Source organism: Schistocerca gregaria, chromosome 9 (genome assembly GCF_023897955.1).
Source record: "Schistocerca gregaria isolate iqSchGreg1 chromosome 9, iqSchGreg1.2, whole genome shotgun sequence".
NCBI lineage: Eukaryota > Metazoa > Arthropoda > Insecta > Orthoptera > Acrididae > Schistocerca > Schistocerca gregaria.
The window spans coordinates 61,409,354-61,434,593 of record NC_064928.1 but is presented as its reverse complement, the minus strand read 5'-3'; positions in this window follow the sequence as shown (position 1 = coordinate 61,434,593).

Below are 25,240 nucleotides of genomic sequence, written 5' to 3'. Positions count from 1 at the left end.
GGTGCTTATTGTGTGCAATGCCGATGCAATTTCTGTGTTTCATCAACAGTCTGAAGGTCCACAGATTACAGAATGCATCCAGATGTGCTTCGGAGGCTACTACTAGTCTTCTAGTGAACGATCAAAGCGTAGACAGTTTAAAACATTACTCCCATGGAGAAAAGTAAGCATGGTGCCTATTGTGTTCAATGCCGATGCAATTTTCGTGTTTCATCAACACTCAGAAGGTCCACAGATTACAGAATGCATCAAGTTGGGCTACGGAAACTAGTACTAGTCTTCCAGTGAACGATGAAAGCGTAGACAGTTTAAGACGTTACTCCCATGGAGAAAAGTCCGCATGGTGCTTATTGTGTTCAATGCCGATGCAATATTTGTCTTTCTTCAACACTCTGAAGGTCCACAGATTACAGAATGCATCCCGATGTCCTTCGGAAGCTAATACTAGTCTTCCAGTGAACGATCAAATCGTAGACAGTTAAGGACATTACTACCATGGAGAGAAGTCCGCATGGTGCTTATTGTGTTCAATGCCGACGCAATTTTTGTGTTTTATCAACACTCTGAAGGTCCACAGGTTTCAGAATGCGTCCAGATGTGCTTCGGAAACTACTACTAGTCTTCCAGGGAACGATCAAAACGTAGACAGATTAAGACATTACTCCCATGGAGAAAAGTAAGCATGGAGCTAATTTTGTTCAATGCCGATGCCATTTCTGTGTTTCATCAACATTCTGAAGGTCCATATATTACAGAATGCCTCCACTTGTGCTTCGGAAACTACTACTAGTCTTCCAGTGAACGATCAAAACGTAGACAGTTTAAGACATTACTCTCATGGAAAAAAGTCCGCATGGTGCTTATTGTGTTCAATGCCGATACAATTCCTGTGTTTCATCAACACTCTGAAGGTTTACAGATTACAGAATGCCTCCAGAAGTGCTTCGGAAGCTACTACTAGTCTTCCAGTGAACGATCAAAGCGTAGACAGTTTAGGAAATTACTCCCATGGAGAAAAGTCCGCATGGTGATTATTGTGTTCAATGCCGATGCAATTTTTGTGTTTCAACAACACTCTGAAGGTCCACAGATTACAGAATGCATCCAGATGTGCTTCGGAAACTACTACTAGTCTTCCAGTGAACGATCAAAGCGTAGACAGTTTAAAACATTACTCCCATGGAGAAAAGTCCGCATGGTGCTTATTGTGTTCAATGCCGATGCAATTTCTGTGTTTCATCAACAGTCTGAAGGACCACAGATTACAGAATGCATCCAGATGTGCTTCGGAAACTTCTACTAGTCTTCCAGTGAACGATCAAAGCGTACACAGTTTAAAACATTACTCCCATGGAGAAAAGTCCGCATGGTGCTTATTGTGTTCATTGCCGATGCAATTTTTGTCTTTCTTCAACACTCTGAAGGTCCACAGATAACAGAATGCATCCCGATGTCCTTCGGAAACTAATACTAGTCTTCCAGTGAACGATCAAAACGTAGACAGTTTAAGACATTACTCCCATGGAGAAAAGTCCACATGGTGCTTATTGTGTTCAATGCCGACGGAATTTTTGTGTTTCATCAACACTCTGAAGGTCCACAGATTTCAGAATGCCTCCAGATGTGCTTCGGAAACTACTACGAGTCTTCCAGGGAATGATCAAAGAGTCGACAGTTTGAGATGTTACTCCCATGGAGAAAAGTCCGCATGGTTCTTATTGTGTTCAATTCCGATGCAATTTCTGTGTTTCATCAACACTCTGAAGTTCCAGATCTGCTTCGGGAACTACTACTAGTCTTCCAGTGAACGATTAAAACGTAAACAGTTTAAGACATTACTCCCATGGAGAAAAGTCCACATGGTGCTTATTGTGTTCAATGCCGACGGAATTTTTGTGTTTCATCAACACTCTGAAGGTCCACAGATTTCAGAATGCCTCCAGATGTGCTTCGGAAAATACTACGAGTCTTCCAGGGAACGATCAAAGAGTAGACAGTTTGAGATGTTACTCCCATTAAGAAAAGTCCGCATGGTTCTTATTGTGTTCAATGCCGATGCAATTTCTGTGTTTCATCAACACTCTGAAGGTCCACAGATTATAGAATGCATCCAGATGTGCTTCAGAAACTACTACTAGTCTTCCAGTGAGCGATCAAAGCGTAGACAGTTTAAGGCATTACTCCCATGGAGAAAAGTCCACATGGTGCTTATTGTGTTCAATGCCGATGCAATATTTGTCTTTCTTCAACACTCTGAAGGCCTACAGATTACAAAATGCCTCCAGATGAGCTTCGGAAACTACTACTAGTCTTCCAGTGAACGATCAAAGCGTAGACAGTTAAGGACATTACTACCATGGAGAGAACTCCGCATGGTGCTTATTGTGTTCAATGCCGACGCAATTTTTGTGTTTTATCAACACTCTGAAGGTCCACAGGTTTCAGAATGCCTCCAGATGTGCTTCGGAAACTACTACTTGTCTTCCAGGGAACGATCAAAGCGTAGACAGATTAAGACATTACTCCCATGGAGAAAAGTAAGCATGGTGCTAATTGTGTTCAATGCCGATGCCATTTCTGTGTTTCATCAACATTCTGAAGGTCCAGAGATTACAGAATGCCTCCATTTGTGCTTCGGAAACTACTACTAGTCTTCCAGTGAACGATCAAAACGTAGACAGTTTAAGACATTACTCTCATGGAAAAAAGTCCGCATGGTACTTATTGTGTTCAATGCCGATGGAATTTCTGTGTTTCATCAACACTCTGAAGGTCCACAGATTACAGTCTGCCTCCAGATGTGCTTCGGAAACTACTACTTGTCTTCCAGTGAACGATCAAAGCGTAGACAATTTAGGAAATTACTCCCATGGAGAAAAGTCCGCATGGTGCATATTGTGTGCAATGCCGATGCAATTTTTGTGTTTCATCGACACTCTGAAGGCCTACAGATTACAGAATGCATTTAGATGTGCTTCGGAAACTACTACTAGTCTTCCAGTGAACGATAAAAGCGTAGACAGTTTAAAACATTACTCCCATGGAGAAAAGTCCGCATGGTGCTTATTGTGTTCAATGCCGATGCAATTTCTGTGTTTCATCAACAGTCTGAAGGTCCACAGATTACAGAATGCATCCAGATGTGCTTCGGAGGCTACTACTAGTCTTCCAGTGAACGATCAAAGCGTAGACAGTTTGAAACATTACTCCCATGGAGAAAAGTAAGCATGGTGCTTATTGTGTTCAATGCCGATGCAATTTTCGTGTTTCATCAACACTCTGAAGGTCCACAGATTACAGAATGCATCCAGTTGTGCTTCAAAAACTAGTACTAGTCTTCCAGTGAACGATCAAAGCGTAGACAGTTAAGGACATTACTACCATGGAGAGAAGTCCGCATGGTGCTTATTGTGTTCAATGCCGATGCAATTTTTTTGTTTCATCGACAATCTGAAGGCCTACAGATTACAGAATGCATCCAGATGTGCTTGAGAAACTACTACTAGTCTTCCAGTGAACGTTCAAAGCGTAGACAGTTTAAGACATTACTCCTATGGAGAAAAGTCCGCATGGTGCTTCTTGTGTTCAATGCCGATGCAATTTTTGTGTTTCATCAACACTCTGAAGGTCCACAGATTACAGAATGCATTTAGATGTGCTTCGGAAACTAGTACTAGTCTTCCAGTGAACGATAAAAGCGTAGACAGTTTAAAACATTACTCCCATGGAGAAAAGTCCGCATGGTGCTTATTGTGTTCAATGCCGATGCAATTTCTGTGTTTCATCAACAGTCTGAAGGTCCACAGATTACAGAATGCATCCAGATGTGCTTCGGAGGCTACTACTAGTCTTCCAGTGAACGATCAAAGCGTAGACAGTTTGAAACATTACTCCCATGGAGAAAAGTAAGCATGGTGCTTATTGTGTTCAATGCCGATGCAATTCCTGTGTTTCATCAACACTCTGAAGGTTCACAGATTACAGAATGCCTCCAGAAGTGCTTCGGAAGCTACTACTAGTCTTCCAGTGAACGATCAAAGCGTAGACAGTTTAGGAAATTACTCCCATGGAGAAAAGTCCGCATGGTGATTATTGTGTTCAATGCCGATGCAATTTTTGTGTTTCAACAACACTCTGAAGGTCCACAGATTACAGAATGCATCCAGATGTGCTTCGGAAACTACTACTAGTCTTCCAGTGAACGATCAAAGCGTAGACAGTTTAAAACATTACTCCCATGGAGAAAAGTCCGCATGGTGCTTATTGTGTTCAATGCCGATGCAATTTCTGTGTTTCATCAACAGTCTGAAGGACCACAGATTACAGAATGCATCCAGATGTGCTTCGGAAACTTCTACTAGTCTTCCAGTGAACGATCAAAGCGTACACAGTTTAAAACATTACTCCCATGGAGAAAAGTCCGCATGGTGCTTATTGTGTTCATTGCCGATGCAATTTTTGTCTTTCTTCAACACTCTGAAGGTCCACAGATAACAGAATGCATCCCGATGTCCTTCGGAAACTAATACTAGTCTTCCAGTGAACGATCAAAACGTAGACAGTTTAAGACATTACTCCCATGGAGAAAAGTCCACATGGTGCTTATTGTGTTCAATGCCGACGGAATTTTTGTGTTTCATCAACACTCTGAAGGTCCACAGATTTCAGAATGCCTCCAGATGTGCTTCGGAAACTACTACGAGTCTTCCAGGGAATGATCGAAGAGTCGACAGTTTGAGATGTTACTCCCATGGAGAAAAGTCCGCATGGTTCTTATTGTGTTCAATTCCGATGCAATTTCTGTGTTTCATCAACACTCTGAAGTTCCAGATCTGCTTCGGGAACTACTACTAGTCTTCCAGTGAACGATTAAAACGTAAACAGTTTAAGACATTACTCCCATGGAGAAAAGTCCACATGGTGCTTATTGTGTTCAATGCCGACGGAATTTTTGTGTTTCATCAACACTCTGAAGGTCCACAGATTTCAGAATGCCTCCAGATGTGCTTCGGAAAATACTACGAGTCTTCCAGGGAACGATCAAAGAGTAGACAGTTTGAGATGTTACTCCCATTAAGAAAAGTCCGCATGGTTCTTATTGTGTTCAATGCCGATGCAATTTCTGTGTTTCATCAACACTCTGAAGGTCCACAGATTATAGAATGCATCCAGATGTGCTTCAGAAACTACTACTAGTCTTCCAGTGAGCGATCAAAGCGTAGACAGTTTAAGGCATTACTCCCATGGAGAAAAGTCCACATGGTGCTTATTGTGTTCAATGCCGATGCAATATTTGTCTTTCTTCAACACTCTGAAGGCCTACAGATTACAAAATGCCTCCAGATGAGCTTCGGAAACTACTACTAGTCTTCCAGTGAACGATCAAAGCGTAGACAGTTAAGGACATTACTACCATGGAGAGAACTCCGCATGGTGCTTATTGTGTTCAATGCCGACGCAATTTTTGTGTTTTATCAACACTCTGAAGGTCCACAGGTTTCAGAATGCCTCCAGATGTGCTTCGGAAACTACTACTTGTCTTCCAGGGAACGATCAAAGCGTAGGCAGATTAAGACATTACTCCCATGGAGAAAAGTAAGCATGGTGCTAATTGTGTTCAATGCCGATGCCATTTCTGTGTTTCATCAACATTCTGAAGGTCCAGAGATTACAGAATGCCTCCATTTGTGCTTCGGAAACTACTACTAGTCTTCCAGTGAACGATCAAAACGTAGACAGTTTAAGACATTACTCTCATGGAAAAAAGTCCGCATGGTACTTATTGTGTTCAATGCCGATGGAATTTCTGTGTTTCATCAACACTCTGAAGGTCCACAGATTACAGTCTGCCTCCAGATGTGCTTCGGAAACTACTACTTGTCTTCCAGTGAACGATCAAAGCGTAGACAATTTAGGAAATTACTCCCATGGAGAAAAGTCCGCATGGTGCATATTGTGTGCAATGCCGATGCAATTTTTGTGTTTCATCGACACTCTGAAGGCCTACAGATTACAGAATGCATTTAGATGTGCTTCGGAAACTACTACTAGTCTTCCAGTGAACGATAAAAGCGTAGACAGTTTAAAACATTACTCCCATGGAGAAAAGTCCGCATGGTGCTTATTGTGTTCAATGCCGATGCAATTTCTGTGTTTCATCAACAGTCTGAAGGTCCACAGATTACAGAATGCATCCAGATGTGCTTCGGAGGCTACTACTAGTCTTCCAGTGAACGATCAAAGCGTAGACAGTTTGAAACATTACTCCCATGGAGAAAAGTAAGCATGGTGCTTATTGTGTTCAATGCCGATGCAATTTTCGTGTTTCATCAACACTCTGAAGGTCCACAGATTACAGAATGCATCCAGTTGTGCTTCAAAAACTAGTACTAGTCTTCCAGTGAACGATCAAAGCGTAGACAGTTAAGGACATTACTACCATGGAGAGAAGTCCGCATGGTGCTTATTGTGTTCAATGCCGATGCAATTTTTTTGTTTCATCGACAATCTGAAGGCCTACAGATTACAGAATGCATCCAGATGTGCTTGAGAAACTACTACTAGTCTTCCAGTGAACGTTCAAAGCGTAGACAGTTTAAGACATTACTCCTATGGAGAAAAGTCCGCATGGTGCTTCTTGTGTTCAATGCCGATGCAATTTTTGTGTTTCATCAACACTCTGAAGGTCCACAGATTACAGAATGCATTTAGATGTGCTTCGGAAACTAGTACTAGTCTTCCAGTGAACGATAAAAGCGTAGACAGTTTAAAACATTACTCCCATGGAGAAAAGTCCGCATGGTGCTTATTGTGTTCAATGCCGATGCAATTTCTGTGTTTCATCAACAGTCTGAAGGTCCACAGATTACAGAATGCATCCAGATGTGCTTCGGAGGCTACTACTAGTCTTCCAGTGAACGATCAAAGCGTAGACAGTTTGAAACATTACTCCCATGGAGAAAAGTAAGCATGGTGCTTATTGTGTTCAATGCCGATGCAATTTCTGTGTTTCATCAACAGTCTGAAGGTCCACAGATTACAGAATGCATCCAGATGTGCTTCGGAGGCTACTACTAGTCTTCCAGTGAACGATCAAAGCGTAGACAGATTGAAACATTACTCCCATGGAGAAAAGTAAGCATGGTGCTTATTGTGTTCAATCCCGATGCAATTTTCGTGTTTCATCAACACTCTGAAGGTCCACAGATTACAGAATGCATCCAGTTGTGCTTCGGAAACTAGTACTAGTCTTCCAGTGAACGATCAAAGCGTAGACAGTTAAGGACATTACTACCATGGAGAGAAGTCCGCATGGTGCTTATTGTGTTCAATGCCGACGCAATTTTTGTGCTTTATCAACACTCTGAATGTCCACAGGTTTCAGAATGCGTCCAGATGTGCTTCGGAAACTACTACTAGTCTACCAGGGAACGATCAAAGCGTAGACAGATTAAGACATTACTCCCATGGAGAAAAGTAAGCATGGTGCTAATTGTGTTCAATGCCGATGCCATTTCTGTGTTTCATCAACATTCTGAAGGTCCACAGATTACAGAATGCATCCAGATGTGCTTCGGAAACTACTACTAGTCTTCCAGTGAACGATCAAAGCGTAGACAGTTTAAAACATTACTCCCATGGAGAAAAGTGCGCATGGTGCTTATTGTGTTCAATGCCGATGCAATTTCTGTGTTTCATCAACAGTCTGAAGGTCCACAGATTACAGAATGCCACCACTTGTGCTTCGGAAACTACTACTAGTCTTCCAGTGAACGATCAAAACGTAGACAGTTTAAGACATTACTCTCATGGAAAAAAGTCCGCATGGTGCTTATTGTGTTCAATGCCGATACAATTCCTGTGTTTCATCAACACTCTGAAGGTTTACAGATTACAGAATGCCTCCAGATGTGCTTCGGAAGCTACTACTAGTCTTCCAGTGAACGATCAAAGCGTAGACAGTTTAGGAAATTACTCCCATGGAGAAAAGTCCGCATGGTGCTTATTGTGTGCAATGCCGATGCAATTTTTGTGTTTCATCGACACTCTGAAGGTCTACAGATTACAGAATGCATCCAGATGTGATTGAGAAACTACTACTAGACTTCCAGTGAACGTTCAAAGCGTAGACAGTTTAAAACATTACTCCAATGGAGAAAAGTCCGCATGGTGCTTCTTGTGTTCAATGCCGATGCAATTTTTGTGTTTCATCAACACTCTGAAGGTCCACAGATTACAGAATGCATCCAGATGTGCTTCGGAAACTACTACTAGTCTTCCAGTGAACGATCAAAGCGTAGACAGTTTAAAACATTACTCCCATGGAGAAAAGTCCGCATGGTGCTTATTGTGTTCAATGCCGATGCAATTTCTGTGTTTCATCAACAGTCTGAAGGTCCACAGATTACAGAATGCATCCAGATGTGCTTCGGAGGCTACTAATAGTCTTCCAGTGAACGATCAAAGCGTAGACAGTTTAAGACATTACTCCCATGGAGAAAAATCCGCATGGTGCTTATTGTGTTCATTTCCGATGCAATTTTTGTCTTTCTTCAACACTCTGAAGGTCCACAGATTACAGAATGCATCCCGATGTCCTTCGGAAACTAATACTAGTCTTCCAGTACACGATCAAAACGTAGACAGTTTAAGACATTACTCCCATGGAGAAAAGTCCACACGGTGCTTATTGTGTTCAATGCCGACGGAATTTTTGTGTTTCATCAACACTCTGAAGGTCCACAGATTTCAGAATGCCTCCAGATGTGCTTCGGAAACTACTACGAGTCTTCCAGGGAACGATCAAAGAGTAGACAGTTTGAGATGTTACTCCCATGGAGAAAAGTCCGCATGGTTCCTATTGTGTTCAATTCCGATGCAATTTCTGTGTTTCATCAACACTCTGAAGGTCCAGATCTGCTTCGGAAACTACTACTAGTCTTCCAGTGAACGATGAAAGCGTAGACAGTTTAAAACATTACTCCCATGGAGAAAAGTAAGCATGGTGCTTATTGTGTTCAATGCCGATGCAATTTTCGTGTTTCATCAACACTCTGAAGGTCCACAGATTACAGAATGCATCAAGTTGTGCTTCGGAAACTAGTACTAGTCTTCCAGTGAACGATCAAAACGTAGACAGTTTAAGACGTAACTCCCATGGAGAAAAGTCCGCGTGGTTCTTATTGTGTTCAATGCTGACGCAATTTCTGTGTTTCATCAACACTCTGAAGGTCCACAGATTACAGAATGCATCCAGATGTGCTTCAGAAACTACTACTAGTCTTCCAGTGAACGATCAAAGCGTAGACAGTTTAAGGCATTACTCCCATGGAGAAAAGTACACATGGTGCTTATTGTGTTCAATGCCGATGCAATATTTGTCTTTCTTCAACACTCTGAAGGTCCACAGATTACAGAATGCATCCCGATGTTCTTCGGAAACTAATACTAGTCTTCCAGTGAACGATCAAAGCGTAGACAGTTAAGGACATGACTACCATGGAGAGAAGTCCGCATGGTGCTTATTGTGTTCAATGCCGACGCAATTTTTGTGTTTTATCAACACTCTGAAGGTCCAGAGATTACAGAATGCCCCCACTTGTGCTTCGGAAACTACTACTAGTTTTCCAGTGAACGATCAAAAGCGTAGACAGTTTAAGACATTACTCCAATGAAGAAAAGTCCGCATGGTGCTAATTGTGTTCAATGCCGATGCCATTTCTGTGTTTCATCAACATTCTGAAGGTCCAGAGATTACAGAATGCCTCCACTTGTGCTTCGGAAACTACTACTAGTCTTCCAGTGAACGATCAAAACGTAGACAGTTTAAGACATTACTCTCATGGAAAAAAGTCCGCATGGTGCTTATTGTGTTCAATGCCGATACAATTCCTGTGTTTCATCAACACTCTGAAGGTCCACAGGTTACAGAATGCATCCAGATCTGCTTCGGAAACTACTACTAGTCTTCCAGTGAACGATCAAAGCTAAGACAGTTTAAGACATTACTCCAATGAAGAAAAGTCCGCATGGTGTTTATTGTGTTCAATGCCGATGCAATTTCTGTGTTTCATCAACACTCTGAAGGTCCACAGATTACAGAATACCTCCAGATGTGCTTCGGAAACTACTACTAGTCTTCCAGGGAACGATCAAAGCGTAGACAATATTAGACATTACTCAAATGGAGAAAAGTCTGCATGGTGTTTATTGTGTTAAATGCCGATGCAATTTCTGTGTTTCATCAACACTCTGAAGGTCCACAGATTACAGAATGCATCCAGATGTGCTTCAGAAACTACTACTAGTCTTCCAGTGAACGATCAAAACGTAGACAGTTTAAGACATTACTCCCATGGAGAAAAGTCCACATGGTGCTTATTGTGTTCAATGCCGACGGAATTTTTGTGTTTCATCAACACTCTGAAGGTCCACAGATTTCAGAATGCCTCCAGATGTGTTTCGGAAACTACTACGAGTCTTCCAGGGAACGATCAAAGAGTAGACAGTTTGAGATGTTACTCCCGTGGAGAAAAGTCCGCATGGTTCTTATTGTGTTCAATTCCGATGCAATTTCTGTGTTTCATCAACACTCTGAAGGTCCACAGATTTCAGAATGCCTCCAGATGTGCTTCGGAAACTACTACGAGTCTTCCAGGGAACGATCAAAGAGTGGACAATTTGAGATGTTACTCCCATGGAGAAAAGTCCGCATGGTTCTTATTGCGTTCAATTCTGATGCAATTTCTGTGTTTCATCAACACTCTGAAGGTCCACAGATTACAGAATGCATCCAGATGTGCTTCAGAAACTACTACTAGTCTTCCAGCGAACTATCAAAGCGTAGACAGTTTAAGACATTACTCCCATGGAGAAAAGTCCGCATGGTGCTTATTGTGTTCAATGCCGATGCAATTTTTGTCTTTCTTCAACACTCTGAAGGTCCACAGATTACAGAATGCATCTCGATGTCCTTCGGAAACTAATACTAGTCTTCCAGTGAACGATCAAAACGTAGACAGTTTAAGACATTACTCCCATGGAGAAAAGTCCACATGGTGGTTATTGTATTCAATGCCGATGCAATTTCTGTGTTTCATCAACACTCTGAAGGTCCACAGCTTACAGAATCCATCCAGATGTGCTTCGGAAACTACTACTAGTCTTCCAGAGAACGATCAAAGCGTAGACAGTTTAAGACATTACTCCCATGGAGAAAAGTCCGCATGGTGCTTATTGTGTTCAATGCCGATGCAATTTTTGTTTTTCATCAACACTCTGAAGGTCCACAGGTTGCAGAATGCATCCAGATCTGCTTCGGAAACTACTACTAGTCTTCCAGTGAACGATCAAAGCCTAGACAGTTTAAGACATTACTCCAATGAAGAAAAGTCCGCATGGTGCTTATTGTGTTCAATGCCGATGCAATTTCTGTGTTTCATCAACACTCTGAAGGTCCACAGATTACAGAATACCTCCAGATGTGCTTCGGAAACTACTACTAGTCTTCCAGGGAACGTTCAAAGCGTAGACAGTTTGAGACATTACTCCCATGGACAAAAGTCCGCATGGTGCTTATTGTGTTCAATGCCGATGCAATTTTTGTGTTTCATCAACACTCTGAGGTCCACAGATTACAGAATGTATCCAGATATGCTTCGGAAACTACTACTAGCCTTCCAGGGAACGATCAAAGCGTAGACAATATTACACATTACTCCCATGGAGAAAAGTCTGCATGGTGTTTATTGTGTTAAATGCCGATGCAAAATCTGTGTTTCATCAACACTCTGAAGGTCCACAGATTACAGAATGCATCCAGATGTGCTTCAGAAACTACTACTAGTCTTCCAGTGAACGATCAAAGCGTAGACAGTTTAAAACATTACTCCCATGGAGAAAAGTCCGCATGGTGCTTATTGTTTTCAATGCCGATGCAATTTCTGTGTTTCATCAACAGTCTGAAGGTCCACATACTACAGAATGCATCCAGATGTGCTTCGGATTCTACTACTAGTCTTCCAGTGAACGATCAAAGCGTAGACAGTTTAAGACGTAACTCCCATGGAGAAAAGTCCGCGTGGTTCTTATTGTGTTCAATGCCGACGCAATTTCTGTGTTTCATCAACACTCTGAAGGTCCACAGATTACAGAATGCATCCAGTTGTGCTTCAGAAACTACTACTAGTCTTCCAGTGAACGATCAAAGCGTAGACAGTTTAAGGCATTACTCCCACGGAGAAAAGTCCACATGGTGCTTATTGTATTCAATGCCGATGCAATTTCTGTGTTTCATAAACACTCTGAAGGTCCACTGATTACAGAAACCATCCAGATGTGCTTCGGAAACTACTACTAGTCTTCCAGTGAACGATCAAAGCGTAGACAGTTTAAGACATTACTCCCATGGAGAAAAGTCCGCATGGTGCTTATTGTGTTCCATGCCGATGCTTTGTTTGTGTTTCATCAACACTCTGAAGGTCCACAGGTTACAGAATGCATCCAGATGTGCTTCAGAAACTACTACTAGTCTTCCAGTGAACGTTCAAAGCGTAGACTGTTTAAGACATTACTCCAATGAAGAAATGTAAGCATGGTGCTTATTGTGTTCAATGCCGATGCAATTTCTGTGTTTCATCAACACTCTGAAGGTCCACAGATTACAGAATACCTCCAGATGTGCTTCGGAAACTACTACTTGTCTTCCAGTGTACGATCAAAGCGTAGACAGTTTAGGACAATACTCCCATGGAGGAAAGTCCGCATGGTGCTTATTGTGTTCAATGCCGATGCAATTTTTGTGTTTCATCGACACTCTGAAGGCCTACAGATTACAGAATGCATCCAGATGTGCTTGAGAAACTACTACTAGTCTTCCAGTGAACGTTCAAAGCGTAGACAGTTTAAGACATTACTCCTATGGAGAAAAGTCCGCATGGTGCTTCTTGTGTTCAATGCCGGTGCAATTTTTGTGTTTCATCAACACTCTGAAGGTCCACAGATTACAGAATGCATCCAGATGTGCTTCGGAAACTACTACTAGTGTTCCAGTGAATGATCAAAGCGTAGACAGTTTAAAACATTACTCCCATGGAGAAAAGTCCGCATGGTGCTTATTGTGTTCAATGCCGATGCAATTTCTGTGTTTCATCAACAGTCTGAAGGTCCACAGATTACAGAATGCATCCAGATGTGCTTCGGAGGCTACTACTAGTCTTCCAGTGAACGATCATAGCGTAGACAGTTTAAAACATTACTCCCATGGAGAAAAGTAAGCATGGTGCTTATTGTGTTCAATGCCGATGCAATTTTCGTGTTTCATCAACACTCTGAAGGTCCACAGATTACAGAATGCATCGAGTTGTGCTTCGGAAACTAGTACTAGTCTTCCAGTGAACGATCAAAGCGTAGACAGTTTAAGACGTTACTCAAATGGAGAAAAGTCCGCGTGGTTCTTATTGTGTTCAATGCCGATGCAATTTTTGTCTTTCTTCAACACTCTGAAGGTCCACAGATTACAGAATGCATCCCGATGTCCTTCGGAAACTAATACTAGTCATCCAGTGAACGATCAAAGCGTAGACAGTTTAAGACATTACTACCATGGAGAGAAGTCCGCATGGTGCTTATTGTGTTCAATGTCGACGCAATTTTTGTGTTTTATCAACACTCTGAAGGTCCACAGATTTCAGAATGCCTCCAGATGTGCTTCGGAAACTACTACTAGTCTTCCAGGGAACGATCAAAGCGTAGACAGATTAAGACATTACTCCCATGGAGAAAAGTAAGCATAATGCTAATTGTGTTCAATGCCGATGCCATTTCTGTGTTTCATCAACACTCTGAAGGTCCACAGATTTCAGAATGCATCCAGATGTGCTTCGGAAACTACTACTATCTTCCAGTGAAAGATCAAAGCGCAGACAGTTTAAGACATTACTCCCATGGAGAAAAGACCACATCGTGCTTATTGTGTTCAATGCCGACGCAATTTTTGTGTTTCATCAACACTCTGAAGGTCCACAGATTTCAGAATGCCTCCAGATGTGATTCGGAAACTACTACGAGTCTTCCAGGGAACGATCAAATAGTAGACAGTTTGAGATGTTACTCCCATGGAGAAAAGTCCGCATGGTTCTTATTGTGTTCAATTCCGATGAAATTTTCGTGTTTCATCAACACTCTGAAGGTCCACAGATTACAGAATGCATCCAGTTGTGCTTCGGAAACTAGTACTAGTCTTCCAGTGAACGATCAAAGCGTAGACAGTTTAAGACATTACTCCCATGGAGAGAAGTCCGCATGGTGCTTATTGTGTTCAATGCCGGCGCAATTTTTGTGTTTCATCAACACTCTGAAGGTCCACAGACTTCAGAATGCCTCCAGATGAGCTTCGGAAACTACTACTAGTCTTCCAGTGAACGATCAAAGCGTAGACAGTTTAAGCTATTACTCCCATGGAGAAAAGTCCGCATGGTGCTTATTGTGTTCAATGCCGACGCAATTTTTGTGTTTCATCAACACTCTGAAGGTCCACAGATTACAGAATTAATGCAGATGTGCTTCGGAAACTACTACTAGTCTTCCAGGGAACGATTAAAGCGTAGACAGTTTAAGACATTACTCCCACTGAGAAAAGTCCGCATGGTGCTTATTGTGTTCAATGCCGATGCAATTCTTGTGTTTCATCAACACTCTGAAGGTCACAGGTTACAGAATGCATTCAGATGTGCTTCGGAAACTACTACTAGTCTTCCAGTGAACGATCAAAGCGTAGACAGTTTAAGACATTACTCCAATGGAGAAAAGTCCGCATGGTGCTTATTGTGTTCAATGCCGATGCAATTTCTGTGTTTCATCAACACTCTGAAGGTCCACAGATTACAGAATGCCTCCAGATGTGCTTCGGAAACTACTACTAGTCTTCCAGTGTACGATCAAAGCGTAGACAGATTAGGAAATTACTCCCATGGAGAAAAGTCCGCATGGTGCTTATTGTGTTCAATGCCGATGCAACTTTTGTGTTTCATCGACACTCTGAAGGTCTACAGATTACAGAATGCATCCAGATGTGCTTGAGAAACTACTACTAGTCTTCCAGTGAACGTTCAAAGCGTAGACAGTTTAAGACATTACTCCTATGGAGAAAAGTCCGCATGGTGCTTCTTGTGTTCAATGCCGATGCAATTTTTGTGTTTCATCGACACTCTGAAGGTCTACAGATTACAGAATGCATCCAGATGTGCTTGGGAAACTACTACTAGTCTTCCAGTGAACGTTCAAAGCGTAGACAGTTTAAAACATTACTCCCATGGAGAAAAGTTCGCATGGTGCTTATTGTGTTCAATGCCGATGCAATTTCTGTGTTTCATCAACAGTCTGAAGGTCCACAGATTACAGAATGCATCTAGATGTGCTTCGGAGGCTACTACTAGTCTTCCAGTGAACGATCAAAGCGTAGACAGTTTAAAACATTACTCCCATGGAGAAAAGTAAGCATGGTGCTTATTGTGTTCAATACCGATGCAATTTTCGTGTTTCATCAACACTCTGAAGGTCCACAGATTACAGAATGCATCCAGTTGTGCTTCGGAAACTAGTACTAGTCTTCCAGTGAACGATCAAAGCGTAGACAGTTTAAGACGTTACTCCCATGTAGAAAAGTCCGCATGGTTCTTATTGTGTTCAATGCCGATGCAATTTCTGTGTTTCATCAACACTCTGAAGGTCCACAATTTACAGAATGCATCCAGATGTGCTTCAGAAACTACTACTAGTCTTCCAGCGAACGATCAAAGCGTAGACAGTTTAAGACATTACTCCCATGGAGAAAAGTCTGCATGGTGCTTATTGTGTTCAATGCCGATGCAATTTTTGTCTTTCTTCAACACTCTGAAGGTCCACAGGTTACAGAATGCATCCCGATGTCCTTTCGAAAACTATTACTAGTCTTCCAGTGAACGATCAAAACGTAGACAGTTTAAGACATTACTCCCACGGAGAAAAGTCCACATGGTGCTTATTGTGTTCAATGCCGACGGAATTTTTGTGTTTCATCAACACTCTGAAGGTCCACAGATTTCAGAATGCCTCCAGATGTGCTTCGGAAACTACTACGAGTCTTCCAGCGAACTATCAAAGCGTAGACAGTTTAAGACATTACTCCCATGGAGAAAAGTCCACATGGTGCTTATTGTGTTCAATGCCGACGGAATTTTTGTGTTTCATCAACACTCTGAAGGTCCACAGATTTCAGAATGCCTCCAGATGTGTTTCGGAAACTACTACGAGTCTTCCAGGGAACGATCAAAGAGTAGACAGTTTGAGATGTAACTCCCATGGAGAAAAGTCCGCATGGTACTTATTGTGTTCAATGCCGACGCAATTTTTGTGTTTCATCAACACTCTGAAGGTCCACAGATTTCAGAATGCCTCCAGATGTGCTTCGGAAACTACTACTAGTCTTCCAGTGAACGATCAAAGCGTAGACAGTTTAAGACATTACCCCCATGGAGAAAAGTCCGCATGGTGCTTATTGTGTTCAATGCCGACGCAATTTTTGTGTTTCATCAACACTCTGAAGGTCCACAGATTACAGAATTAATGCAGATGTGCTTCGGAAACTACTACTAGTCTTTCAGGGAACGATTAAAGCGTAGACAGTTTAAGACATTACTCCCATGGTGAAAAGTCCGCATGGTGCTTATTGTGTTCAATACCGATGCAATTTTTGTCTTTCTTCAACACTCTGAAGGTCCACAGGTTACAGAATGCATCCCGATGTCCTTTCGGAAACTATTACTAGTCTTCCAGTGAACGATCAAAACGTAGACAGTTTAAGACATTACTCCCACGGAGAAAAGTCCACATGGTGCTTATTGTGTTCAATGCCGATGCAATTTCTGTGTTTCATCAACAGTCTGAAGGTCCACAGATTACAGAATGCATCCAGATGTGCTTTGGAGGCTACTACTAGTCTTCCAGTGAACGATCAAAGCGTAGACAGTTTAAAACATTACTCCCATGGAGAAAAGTAAGCATGGTGCTTATTGTATTCAATGCCGATGCAATTTTCGTGTTTCATCAACACTCTGAAGGTCTACAGATTACAGAATGCATCCAGTTGTGCTTCGGAAACTAGTACTAGTCTTCCAGTGAACGATCAAAGCGTAGACAGTGTAAGACGTTACTCCCATGGAGAAAAGTCCGCACGGATCTTATTGTGTTCAATGCCGATGCAATTTCTGTGTTTCATCAACACTCTGAAGGTCCACAGATTACAGAATGCATCCAGATGTGCTTCAGAAACTACTACTAGTCTTCCAGCGAACGATCAAAGCGTAGACAGTTTAAGACATTACTCCCATGGAGAAAGGTCCGTATGGTGCTTATTGTGTTCAATGCCGATGCAATTTTTGTCTTTCTTCAACACTCTGAAGGTCCACAGATTACAGAATGCATCCCGATGTCCTGCGGAAACTAATACTAGTCTTCCAGTGAACGATCAAAGCGTAGACAGTTTAAGACATTACTACCATGGAGAGAAGTCCGCATGGAGCTTATTGTGCTCAATGCCGTCGCAATTTTATCAACACTCTGAAGGTCCACAGATTTCAGAATGCCTCAAGATGTGCTTCGGAAACTACTACTAGTCTTCCAGGGAACGATCAGAGCGTAGACAGATTAAGACATTACTCCCATGGAGAAAAGTAAGCATGGTGCTAATTGTGTTCAATGCCGATGCCATTTCTGTGTTTCATCAACACTCTGAAGGTCCAGAGATTACAGAATGCCTCCACTTGTGCTTCGGAAACTACTACTAGTCTTCCAGTGAACGATCAAAACGTAGACAGTTTAAGACATTACTCTCATGGAGAAAAGTCCGCATGGTGCTTATTGTGTTCAATGCTGATTCAATTCCTGTGTTTCATCAACACTCTGAAGGTTTACAGATTACAGAATGCCTCCAGAAGTGCTTCGGAAACTACTACTAGTCTTCCAGTATACGATCAAAGCGTAGACAGTTTAAGACATTACTCCCATGGAGAAAATTCCGCATGGTGCTTATTGTATTCAATGCCGATGCAATTTTTGTGTTTGATCAACACTCTGAAGGTCCACAGATTACAGAATGCCTCCAGATGTGTTTCGGAAACTACTACTAGTCCTCCAGTGTACGATCAAAGCGTAGACAGTATAAGACATTACTCCCATGGAGATATGTCAGCATTGTGCTTATTGTGTTCAATGCCGATGCAATTTTTGTGTTTCATCAATACTCTGAAGGTTCACAGATTACACAATGCTTCCAGATGTGCTTCGGAAACTACTACTAGTCTTCCAGTGTACGATCAAAGTGTAGACAGTTTACGACATTACTCCCATGGAGAAAAGTCAGCATCTTGCATATTGTGTTCAATGCGGATGCAGTTTTTGTGTTTCACCAACACACTGAACGTCCACAGATTACAGAATGCCTCCAGATGTGCTTCGGAAACTACTACTAGTCTTCCAGGGAACGATCAAACGTAGACAGTTTAAGACATTACTCCAATGGAGAAAAGTCTGCATGTTTCTTATTGTGTTCAATGCCGATGCAATTTCTGTGTTTCATCAACACTCTGAAGGTCCAGAGATTACAGAATGCCTCCACTTGTGCTTCGGAAACTACTACTAGTCTTCCAGTGATCGATCAAAGCGTAGACAGTTTAAGACATTACTCCCATGGAGAAAAGTCTGCATGGTGCTTATTGTGTTCAATGCCGATGCAATTTCTGTGTTTCATCAACACTCTGAAGGTCCACAGGTTACAAAATGCCTCCAGATGTGCTTTGGAAACTACTACTAGTCTTCCAGGGAACGATCAAAGCGTAGACAGTTTACGACATTATTCCCATGTGGAAAAGTCCGCATGGTTCTTATTGTGTTCAATGCCGATGCAATTTCTGTGTTTGATCAACACTCTGAAGGTCCACAGATTTCAGAATGCCTCCAGATATGCTTCGGAAACTACTACTAGTCTTCCAGGGATCGATCAAAGCGTAGACAGTTTAAGACATTACTCCCATGGAGAAAAGTCTGTATGGTGCTTATTGTGTTCAATGCCGATGCAATTTCTGTGCTTCATCAACACTCTGAAGGTCCACAGTTTACAAAATGCCTCCAGATGTGCTTTGGAAACTACTACTAGTCTTCCAGGGAACGATCAAAGCGTATACAGTTTATGACATTACTCCCATGTGGAAAAGTCCGCATGGTTCTTATTGTGTTCAATGCCGATGCAATTTCTGTGTTTCATCAACACTCTGAAGGTCCTCAGATTTCAGAATGCCTCCAGATGTGCTTCGGAAACTACTACGAGTCTTCCAGAGAACGATCAAATCGTAGACAGTTTAAGACATTACTCCCATGGAGAAAAGTCCACATGGTGCTTATTGTGTTCAATGCTGACGCAATTTTTGTGTTTCATCAACACTCTGAAGGTCCACAGATTTCAGAATGCCTCCAGATGTGCTTCGGAAACTACTACGAGTCTTCCAGGGAACGATGAAAGAGTAGACAGTTTGAGATGTTACTCCCATGGAGAAAAGTCCGCATGGTTCTTATTGAGTTCAATTCCGATGCAATTTCTGTGTTTGATCAACACTCTGAAGGTCCACATATTACAGAATGCATCCAGGGGTGCTTCGGAAACTACTACTAGTCTTCCAGGGATCGATCAAAACGTAGACAGTTTAAGACATTACTCCCACGGAGAAAAGTCCACATGGTGCTTATTGTGTTCAATGCCGACGGAATTTTTGTGTTTCATCAACACTCTGAAGGTCCACAGATTTCAGAATGCCTCCAGATGTGCTTCGGAAACTACTACGAGTCTTCCAGCGAACTATCAAAGCGTAGACAGTTTAAGACATTACTCCCATGGAGAAAAGTCCACATGGTGCTTATTGTGTTCAATGCCGACGGAATTTTTGTGTTTCATCAACACTCTGAAGGTCCACAGATTTCAGAATGCCTCCAGATGTGTTTCGGAAACTACTACGAGTCTTCCAGGGAACGATCAAAGAGTAGACAGTTTGAGATGTAACTCCCATGGAGAAAAGTCCGCATGGTACTTATTGTGTTCAATGCCGACGCAATTTTTGTGTTTCATCAACACTCTGAAGGTCCACAGATTTCAGAATGCCTCCAGATGTGCTTCGGAAACTACTACTAGTCTTCCAGTGAACGATCAAAGCGTAGACAGTTTAAGACATTACCCCCATGGAGAAAAGTCCGCATGGTGCTTATTGTGTTCAATGCCGACGCAATTTTTGTGTTTCATCAACACTCTGAAGGTCCACAGATTACAGAATTAATGCAGATGTGCTTCGGAAACTACTACTAGTCTTTCAGGGAACGATTAAAGCGTAGACAGTTTAAGACATTACTCCCATGGTGAAAAGTCCGCATGGTGCTTATTGTGTTCAATACCGATGCAATTTTTGTCTTTCTTCAACACTCTGAAGGTCCACAGGTTACAGAATGCATCCCGATGTCCTTTCGGAAACTATTACTAGTCTTCCAGTGAACGATCAAAGCGTAGACAGTTTAAGACATTACCCCCATGGAGAAAAGTCCGCACGGATCTTATTGTGTTCAATGCCGATGCAATTTCTGTGTTTCATCAACACTCTGAAGGTCCACAGATTACAGAATGCATCCAGATGTGCTTCAGAAACTACTACTAGTCTTCCAGCGAACGATCAAAGCGTAGACAGTTTAAGACATTACTCCCATGGAGAAAGGTCCGTATGGTGCTTATTGTGTTCAATGCCGATGCAATTTTTGTCTTTCTTCAACACTCTGAAGGTCCACAGATTACAGAATGCATCCCGATGTCCTGCGGAAACTAATACTAGTCTTCCAGTGAACGATCAAAGCGTAGACAGTTTAAGACATTACTACCATGGAGAGAAGTCCGCATGGAGCTTATTGTGCTCAATGCCGTCGCAATTTTATCAACACTCTGAAGGTCCACAGATTTCAGAATGCCTCAAGATGTGCTTCGGAAACTACTACTAGTCTTCCAGGGAACGATCAGAGCGTAGACAGATTAAGACATTACTCCCATGGAGAAAAGTAAGCATGGTGCTAATTGTGTTCAATGCCGATGCCATTTCTGTGTTTCATCAACACTCTGAAGGTCCAGAGATTACAGAATGCCTCCACTTGTGCTTCGGAAACTACTACTAGTCTTCCAGTGAACGATCAAAACGTAGACAGTTTAAGACATTACTCTCATGGAGAAAAGTCCGCATGGTGCTTATTGTGTTCAATGCTGATTCAATTCCTGTGTTTCATCAACACTCTGAAGGTTTACAGATTACAGAATGCCTCCAGAAGTGCTTCGGAAACTACTACTAGTCTTCCAGTATACGATCAAAGCGTAGACAGTTTAAGACATTACTCCCATGGAGAAAATTCCGCATGGTGCTTATTGTATTCAATGCCGATGCAATTTTTGTGTTTGATCAACACTCTGAAGGTCCACAGATTACAGAATGCCTCCAGATGTGTTTCGGAAACTACTACTAGTCCTCCAGTGTACGATCAAAGCGTAGACAGTATAAGACATTACTCCCATGGAGATATGTCAGCATTGTGCTTATTGTGTTCAATGCCGATGCAATTTTTGTGTTTCATCAATACTCTGAAGGTTCACAGATTACACAATGCTTCCAGATGTGCTTCGGAAACTACTACTAGTCTTCCAGTGTACGATCAAAGTGTAGACAGTTTACGACATTACTCCCATGGAGAAAAGTCAGCATCTTGCATATTGTGTTCAATGCGGATGCAGTTTTTGTGTTTCACCAACACACTGAACGTCCACAGATTACAGAATGCCTCCAGATGTGCTTCGGAAACTACTACTAGTCTTCCAGGGAACGATCAAACGTAGACAGTTTAAGACATTACTCCAATGGAGAAAAGTCTGCATGTTTCATATTGTGTTCAATGCCGATGCAATTTCTGTGATTCATCAACACTCTGAAGGTCCAGAGATTACAGAATGCCTCCACTTGTGCTTCGGAAACTACTACTAGTCTTCCAGTGATCGATCAAAGCGTAGACAGTTTAAGACATTACTCCCATGGAGAAAAGTCTGCATGGTGCTTATTGTGTTCAATGCCGATGCAATTTCTGTGTTTCATCAACACTCTGAAGGTCCACAGGTTACAAAATGCCTCCAGATGTGCTTTGGAAACTACTACTAGTCTTCCAGGGAACGATCAAAGCGTAGACAGTTTACGACATTATTCCCATGTGGAAAAGTCCGCATGGTTCTTATTGTGTTCAATGCCGATGCAATTTCTGTGTTTGATCAACACTCTGAAGGTCCACAGATTTCAGAATGCCTCCAGATATGCTTCGGAAACTACTACTAGTCTTCCAGGGATCGATCAAAGCGTAGACAGTTTAAGACATTACTCCCATGGAGAAAAGTCTGTATGGTGCTTATTGTGTTCAATGCCGATGCAATTTCTGTGCTTCATCAACACTCTGAAGGTCCACAGTTTACAAAATGCCTCCAGATGTGCTTTGGAAACTACTACTAGTCTTCCAGGGAACGATCAAAGCGTATACAGTTTATGACATTACTCCCATGTGGAAAAGTCCGCATGGTTCTTATTGTGTTCAATGCCGATGCAATTTCTGTGTTTCATCAACACTCTGAAGGTCCTCAGATTTCAGAATGCCTCCAGATGTGCTTCGGAAACTACTACGAGTCTTCCAGAGAACGATCAAATCGTAGACAGTTTAAGACATTACTCCCATGGAGAAAAGTCCACATGGTGCTTATTGTGTTCAATGCTGACGCAATTTTTGTGTTTCATCAACACTCTGAAGGTCCACAGATTTCAGAATGCCTCCAGATGTGCTTCGGAAACTACTACGAGTCTTCCAGGGAACGATGAAAGAGTAGACAGTTTGAGATGTTACTCCCATGGAGAAAAGTCCGCATGGTTCTTATTGAGTTCAATTCCGATGCAATTTCTGTGTTTGATCAACACTCTGAAGGTCCACATATTACAGAATGCATCCAGGGGTGCTTCGGAAACTACTACTAATCTTCCAGGGAACGATCAAAGCCTGGACAATTTAAGACATTACTCCCATGAAAGAAATATCCGCATGGTGCTTATTGTGTTCAATGCCGATGCAATTTTCGTGTTTCATCAACACTCTGAAGGTCCACAGATTACAGAATGCATCCAGTTGTGATTCAGAAACTAGTACTAGTCTTCCAGTGAACGATCAAAGCGTAGACAGTTTAAGACATTACTCCCATGGAGAGAAGTCCGCATGGTGCTTATTGTTTTCATTGCCGACGCAATTTTTGTGTTTCATCAACACTCTGAAGGTCCACAGATTTCAGAATGCCTCCAGATTTTCTTCGGAAACTACTACTAGTCTTCCAGTGAACGATCAAAGCGTAGACAGTTTAAGACATTACTCCCATGGAGAAAAGTCCACATGGTGCTTATCGTGTTCAATGCCGACGCAATTTTTGTGTTTCATCAACACTCTGAAGGTCCACAGATTACAGAATTAATGCAGATGTGCTTCGGAAACTACTACTAGCCTTCCAGGGAACGATTAAAGCGTAGACAGTTTAAGACATTACTCCCACTGAGAAAAGTCCGCATGGTGCTTATTGTGTTCAATGCCGATGCAATTTCTGTGTTTCATCAACACTCTGAAGGTCCTCAGATTACAGAATGCATCCAGATGTGCTTCGGAAACTACTACTAGTCTTCCAGTGTACGATCAAAGTGTAGACAGTTTACGACATTACTCCCATGGAGAAAAGTCAGCATCTTGCATATTGTGTTCAATGCGGATGCAGTTTTTGTGTTTCACCAACACACTGAACGTCCACAGATTACAGAATGCCTCCAGATGTGCTTCGGAAACTACTACTAGTCTTCCAGGGAACGATTAAACGTAGACAGTTTAAGACATTACTCCAATGGAGAAAAGTCTGCATGTTTCTTATTGTGTTCAATGCCGATGCAATTTCTGTGTTTCATCAACACTCTGAAGGTCCAGAGATTACAGAATGCCTCCACTTGTGCTTCGGAAACTACTACTAGTCTTCCAGTGATCGATCAAAGCGTAGACAGTTTAAGACATTACTCCCATGGAGAAAAGTCTGCATGGTGCTTATTGTGTTCAATGCCGATGCAATTTCTGTGTTTCATCAACACTCTGAAGGTCCACAGGTTACAAAATGCCTCCAGATGTGCTTTGGAAACTACTACTAGTCTTCCAGGGAACGATCAAAGCGTAGACAGTTTACGACATTATTCCCATGTGGAAAAGTCCGCATGGTTCTTATTGTGTTCAATGCCGATGCAATTTCTGTGTTTGATCAACACTCTGAAGGTCCACAGATTTCAGAATGCCTCCAGATATGCTTCGGAAACTACTACTAGTCTTCCAGGGATCGATCAAAGCGTAGACAGTTTAAGACATTACTCCCATGGAGAAAAGTCTGTATGGTGCTTATTGTGTTCAATGCCGATGCAATTTCTGTGCTTCATCAACACTCTGAAGGTCCACAGTTTACAAAATGCCTCCAGATGTGCTTAGGAAACTACTACTAGTCTTCCAGGGAACGATCAAAGCGTATACAGTTTATGACATTACTCCCATGTGGAAAAGTCCGCATGGTTCTTATTGTGTTCAATGCCGATGCAATTTCTGTGTTTCATCAACACTCTGAAGGTCCTCAGATTTCAGAATGCCTCCAGATGTGCTTCGGAAACTACTACGAGTCTTCCAGAGAACGATCAAATCGTAGACAGTTTAAGACATTACTCCCATACAGAAAAGTCCACATGGTGCTTATTGTGTTCAATGCTGACGCAATTTTTGTGTTTCATCAACACTCTGAAGGTCCACAGATTTCAGAATGCCTCCAGATGTGCTTCGGAAACTACTACGAGTCTTCCAGGGAACGATGAAAGAGTAGACAGTTTGAGATGTTACTCCCATGGAGAAAAGTCCGCATGGTTCTTATTGAGTTCAATTCCGATGCAATTTCTGTGTTTGATCAACACTCTGAAGGTCCACATATTACAGAATGCATCCAGGGGTGCTTCGGAAACTACTACTAATCTTCCAGGGAACGATCAAAGCCTGGACAATTTAAGACATTACTCCCATGAAAGAAATATCCGCATGGTGCTTA